Below are 7,219 nucleotides of genomic sequence, written 5' to 3'. Positions count from 1 at the left end.
GCAAGCACATATGTATCAGTTTTTTAAAGTAATTCTTCCTATCTGTCATGGTCTGAGCATGCAGTTAGCTAATCTCTCCAATATTTATGAGAGATGAATTAGATTATTAGGTTAGGACTCCTTCCCCAAGTATCTAACAGGGGGTCATGGACAAAGCAGAAATTGGAGGCAACTGAGTCAATTTTGGGCAAAGAAGGAGCATGTGCTTCCAACTTGACAAGAATGAGGGGACGGGGACTCAGATCAGGAATGCCTTGTGATGAAAGGACCCCATAATATTTGTGATCCATCCCCTACTCTACCTTCCCACCACTTTTTCTAGGTGAACCCCTCCAATAGTCTCCACCTGGATTGTCAATGAGTACAACCACTGTGGGAATAGTATGGATGTTCCTCAAAGGAACCACTATGTGACCCAGCTAACTCACTCCTTGGTATTTATTTTGAAGAATTAACGTCAGAATATAATAGCAATATATGCATACCAATGTTTATAGCAGCACAATTCACAATAACCAAACAATGGAAACAGCCTAAATGTTTGTCAATGGATGAATGAATAAAGAAAATGTAGTATATATACCCAGTGGAGTTTTATTCAGTCTTAAAGAAAAAATGAAATTGTGTCATTTGCAAGAAAATAGATGGAGGTTGAGAACATTATTTTAAGCAAAATAAGTAAAACTCAGAGAGTGAAGGGTTATATGTTTTCTCTCAGATATGGGTTGTATGTCATCTCTCAAATACAGAGAGAAAAAAGGAAAATAAATGTGTTAGGCAGGGCAATCTCATGAAAACGGACAGGAGATGGGTATAGGAAAGGGACCGGGGGAGGCAAGAAGAAAGGGAAAAGAAAAATTCTAGGAAGTGATATTGGCCAAATTATATTATTATATCATGTGCATAAATGAAAAGGTAACAACAAATCCCACCATTACATATAATTATAATGTATGAATAAAAATCATGGGAAAAAATGAAATGATAATTCTTTTTTTTTGGGGGGGGGGCTACCAAGGATTTAACTCAGGGTCACTCAACCACTGAGCCACATCCCCAGCCCTACTTTGTATTTTATTTAGAAACAGGTCTCACTGAGTTGCTTAGCACCTCGCTTTTGCTGAGGCTGACTTTGAACTTGTGATCCTTCTGCCTCCACCTCCTGAGCCTCTGGGGTTACAGGCGTGCACCACCATGCCCAGCTGAAATGATGATCTTAACACAAACTAAATTCTGTCATTGTTGAGGGCCACAGCCGAGTCGGGATGACACATGGCATTTTTGCCAGAAGTAGTGGATGAGAAGTGACGCCGGCGAGCCATTAAGATGATGACTTTTGAGTTCTCACGGAGTTCCCGGTACGGTTGAGCTCTCTCGGGGATTCCTGAAGAGTTCGCATTGGTTGGGGAAGTGCCAGAGGAGGGATTTCCAACTGGTGGTTCCTGGAGGAGCCACATGGCGTTTGGGAGGGTTCCCAGGGAGCGTGTGTGGAGTGTGCTGGTGGAGTTCAGAAATAAAGTTTGTTCCTGCTTCAGTGGCTCGTGATTTGTGCCCAGCCAGACTGTGGCATGTCATATAGAACCCCTGGATATGCTGTGCTTTTCTGTTTCCCTGACTCTAGCAAGAGACATTCTTTACCTCACGTCCTTCTTCCCAGACCTGCTATTTCTAGATTGAAGACATCAAGTCCTCCAATGCTGTCTTAGACACAGCTAATTACTCTCTCCTAATACTAACAAAGAAAGCTTGCCAATGTTTATTATCAAGCCCTTCTATAGGACATGTGCTATTCTAGGCATTTTATTTAACTTAAACAATACCACTATGAAGTGATGATGGTTAGGATTTTCGTGTTAGAGAAAGGAAAGTGTGGCTTGTGTTGAAGAAGGGAAATGGAGAAAGGAGGGGAAGGAAAACTAGATTCTTGAAGAGAAAGAGCTGGTGATCCCCTCCCTGGTCTGAATTAATTCCTCTCTCCTGAGTTCACTGTCAGTTATTCCACCAAGTAACCTTAATCCTCAGAGGGTTTTCCACCCTCAAGTATCTCAATCAAAGGTAAATACATCATGTTTGTTGATCAGAGCTCTTAGACAAAGAAAACAGAATCCACTCCAGTTAGCCTAAGCTTAAAGGAATTTAGTAAAAGACACTATGTGGCTCAGAGGATCTCTGTGAGATTACCCAACTTACACTCCACTATCCAGAATGGATAGAGCTGGGTGGAAAATAGCCAGAAAAGTGATTCTTGTACACCACAAGACCTGCTAGAAACCACCATTGCCCACACTTCATGGGGAGCACTCATGGTGGGTGTCATGGTGGGTGCTGGGAATAGCACCACAGCTGCCTTACATGTCTTCCCTGCCATGATTGTTATAAATGTTCGTCTCTCTGTGGCCTGTTTCCCCTTCCAGACACTTATCTTCATTTCTACATCTGTGGGTGTTTTCATTGGACGATCCTAGGTCATGTGCCAGTACCATAACTTCAGAATAGTTAGAAGAGTTTTATTTTTGGCATTCCAAGCTCCACAGTAAAGGAAAGCAATCTCCAAGTGGCTTGGAAAACGTGTTGAAGCAACATGAAGATAATTACTTGTAGTCACCAAGTAAAAGGAGATGAATACTGAGGAGATCCAGAATGGGGGCTTGACTAGCTTCTAAGGCAGGCAGAGGTGGGTAAAAGAAGAGTCCCCAAAAGAGAAGAGAGCAGTTCAAGATGGTGCTGTTTAAGTTTGAGGATAGGAGGGTTTACTCTGATTCCAACATTACACAGTATATACATGTATCAAAACATCACATCATGCTCATAAATATATATAATTTTCAAGTCTTCATAGAGCCATTAAATAGCTGTTTTTGTATAAAATGGAGATAATAGAAATGTTAGCCTCCTGGTGATAACCTGGGAAAGAAAAGGACGAGCCCATCTGGAGGAAGGCTGGAGTGACAGCAGCTATTTCCAGGCAGCGTATCTATTCTGTTTAATTTATATTCGTGTTTATATTGGAGCTGCCCAGCTTGTCTCTCCACAAATTATTTCAAGCTATTCAGAGACAAGCTGAGGCAAAACAGGAAAATGGAATAGCACAAACAGAGATGTAAAGTGGGAGAAGAAGAAGAAAGCTGTAGACTAGATAGAAAATGCTTTGGAAAACAAAAATCTACCCAACTATTTATAATATTCTTGACACTGTTGGCATGAATAACAGTTAAAACTTACAATGTGCAGAAAAACTATCATTCTAAAATTTCACCTTACTTTAGATGATTTTAGAGAAACATGAAATACTCTAAAACTTAGGGGATTAAAACAAGTTTCTGGTAAATTGATATTTCAACACAATGGTCATTTAAAGAGTTGTGTTTGTCCAGTTGTCATGAGGAAACTGATATTAAGTGAGTTGGCCTAGGACCCTTAGAGCAAACATCTCCTGGCAGGACCATCTGGTACATAATTATACCCTTCCAGTCTCTACCTGTCATATAACTGTCATCTCCACTCCACAAAACTTATCAGTCTCTGAAAGTTTTGTGTTCATTTATTAGTCTGGGGATATATTATCTGTCTCATCTCACAAGAAAGTAAGTTCCATAAAAATCATGGAAAGTTTTGATCCTACCTCTGTATTCCCATTGCTTGGAACAATCTCAGCACATAATTGGTGCTTAATAAAGGTTGTTCCCTGATGGTTGTAAGTAGTAATACCTTCCTTCTAGAATTGTTAGGAAGATTAATTGGATCACTATGCTTAAACCAATCAGAAGAGCACTTAGCAAATAAGACCATAACCAATGCAAGTTATTATCACTTATTTTGAAAAAAAGTACTCATATTCTTTGTGTATAACCTTAGCAACAAATGTTTCTTCTAAAAGACTTTTGCTTGAGCGACCTGGATTCTAAATCTGGATTTTAGTTGGAGGACCAGTGTTGGTCTCCCAGCACCTGCATCTGCATGTGGTCCACAGGCTGGTCTCTGAAACATTAATGTTTAATGCAAAGCAATAATATACATTTGCATCTGCTGCAGATTAATAATTTAGATGTGATATTTAATAGGAACCAGAATTCAAATCCTTAGTGAGTCTTCAAAAGTATTGCCATCTGGTTCCCAAGTCCTGGGAACTGTTTGGTGGTGAGAAAGGAGAAATGGGAAGTATTCTGGGCCAAGGGCTTCCTCTGCTGCTTCAGCCCCTCCCATCAACAGAAGTGACCCTGGGAAACAAGAAATTAATAAAGGGTAAGGCTTCAGAAACTGATGTAACTGGTACCCTAGATAACTTTTGCAAGTTATAATTCAAGATTGCTTGTGTGCTTGCCCACAGAATGTTGCCATCCTAGAGTACGTGGCAGTGGCCACAGAAATGGGGGCCCAGAGAAAATATGGTCAAAGACATACAGACAATTTTTGTAAGAGCCAGCACTAGAACTTAGGATACTTCTTGACAACACGATTTGTAGTTTTCTTCCTTCTCCTTGGAAAGGTGTGTCTCGATTTTAGCGACAAAATTCATTAAAAGTTCTGTTTTGGTTTTTGTTTTTCTTAGAGGTGCTCACTCCTTGCAATCTCAGATTATGTACCACTCCATTCCTTCTACTTTCTTCTTCTCTCTTTTGTGCTTTTTGACTGTTTATCTGGGTAAACAGTGACTTCCACTGGTTTTTACAGCAGAGTAAGGAATTTAATCTTAAAATCAGAATTTTTTTTTATTTTGTTTTTAGTTGACATGTAATTGTATATGGGGTACAGTGTGTTGTTTTGATACTCATATACACCATGTAATGAAATCAGTGCATTTAGCATATCCAGCAAGATATATACTTATCAGTTCTTGATGGTGAGAACATTCAAAATCCTTCCTCTACTCTGAAATATTCAATGCCATATTGTTACCAGAGTCACCCTTCTGTGCAACAGAACACCAGGAACTACTCCTCTTATCTAACTTTGCACCCATTCTTTGGATTTTTATTTTTTGTTTGTTCCATCATATCATTATTCCCCAGGCAGGTCTAGGGAACAATAGAGAAACCTCAATTCACCCAATGCTGGGATCATCCAAAAAGGTTTACTAAATGTCTGTGGTCTTCAACCAGTTTCTTTATTGGTAGGAACTTAAGAGCTTAATGAAAAATAGGGTTGAAATTGTTTCCTAAGAAGGGAACGTTTACGTTCTATTTAATCTATTCACAAATGTGAATACGGAATATGGTAGTGAAAGTGTTACTTGATCCAAAGTTGGCAGAGCTGAGATTAAATTCCTTACTCTGCTGTAAAAACCAGTGGAAGTCACTTGAAGTTTCAAGGAGTGACCTGTTTCCAGTCAGCAGCAGTCAGGGATCAGATAAACAGAGATGGAAAGCAAAGAAACAGGTGAAGAGATCATAGCAACAGGCAGGACAGGAGGTAATAATTGATCCTAATGTTCTTCCCACTAGCAAGAATCCTCCCAAACTAGCAACAATCACCATGTCAATCAGTTCACCTGGAGAGGGCTAAAATAATCATTGTACATACATAGGAGAGAAAAAGGAAGAAGTGGAAGAGAGAAGGGAGAGAGTAGGAAGAAGGGGGGGAGGAGAAGCAGGAGAAGGAGAAAGAGCAGGGAGGAAAGGAGTTAAAATGGAGAGAGGGAGAAGATTCTTTGCGTGTGTGCATGTGCATCCCATAAACACCAGGGGCACAGAAAGACCTGGTTTCTTTTGAATCCTAAACAAATCACATCTGTGTAACATATAAAACAATTTGCAAAATATGATGGTTATTCAAGTTTAAATAAGCTGTTAAAGATTTTGTTTTAATATCTTTAGTCATATTTTTAGGCAATATACCCTGTATATAATAATGGCTATATTCAAATGTATCCAAGATGATGGTAGGTATGTTGAATTCAGTGAGCATTTCAGTATTTCAAATAGGAGCAAATCCTCTCTCTGTCACATTTTTGCAGATTTCTTATATCATATGTAAGAGTAATTTTATTACAAATACAAACTGCACAAGAACTTTATGGACACCTTTATGTATAAGTTTGTGTATGTAACAAACGCATATTTATGTACTTATAATCAAGCAATATATAAGAATTTATCAAAGCAGCTATTCCTTATGATGTATTTTGTGAGACAAATGGATTGTGGTTTATATGAGTGTGGATGTCTCGACTACAGCCAGATATATGCATCTCCTATCCCCTGGACATTTCTTTTATTTTTCCCCATCTTTGCTCATGTTTTTCCTTTGCCTGAAATGTCCTATAAGTTCCTTTCAAACTTTTCTAGAAAGCTTTGCATGACTTCTGAGGTGAATATTCAAGTACTGCCTCTGTCTTTCCTGAGCCGGGCAGCTTCAAGAGCTGGGGAGATTAGCAGCAACATCTGAATTTACAGAGGTCCAGGAGGAAAGAGAGGGGAGCTACCAGGGGAACTTTCTCTAGGGCAGATGAGAGGCTGAGCACCAACTCTGATGTAACCCTGAGAACCTGAGGAGTAAATTCTGGAGAAAGCTTGACCTTGAGAGATCCAAGGATTCTAGGCAGAAAGACTGGGCATACCCACCTGAGTTCCTCTTGGAACCAACTTACACTTCTCTTCTCTTTGTTATGTGGGAGACACAGGAGATCTAGGTCACTGGTGCCATGGGTCCTGCCTGCCATCGAAGTTGGGTGAGTGAGATTTGCTTCTCCTACACATAAAGCATCAAGGAAGAAAGAAGTATCTTCCAATTTATAGATAATGGCCCTAGAACTACCAGCTGGATCTAAGACCGCTGTGGCTCCCAGGACTATAAAGCTGCAGCCATTTGGCATATCTCAGCAGCTGGCCTCAGACCCAAAAGAGCAGGCAAGGGCAACATGCACTACCCTCAAATGCAGAGAGAAGATATGAAGAGCACAGGAAGCAGGAGCAGACATCAGCCAATCAGAACACTGGGAAGAACAACGTATCTTAAGGGGGAACTTGAAGATACGGGAGTCCAGTCTCCTAAAACTACAGATCAGTAGTTTTAGAAGTAAGTAAAGGACTCATGCAAAATATGTGTTTGTGGAAAGTGTTAGAAGGACTTGTACAAAAAGTAAAATATTGTGCTAGTGTGATAGGCTTAGAATGATTTTTTTCCTTTAATCAAATTGTTATTTAAAAAAATACATGAAGAAAATGGCTTCTTTATTAGTTTACTAGGTTACAAAACACCACAGACAGTGACTTAGACAAGA

Source organism: Spermophilus citellus, assembly GCF_964194105.1.
Source record: "Spermophilus citellus genome assembly, chromosome: 8".
In the NCBI taxonomy this organism is placed as follows: Eukaryota; Metazoa; Chordata; class Mammalia; order Rodentia; family Sciuridae; genus Spermophilus; species Spermophilus citellus.
Note: the sequence above shows the minus strand (reverse complement) of the source record.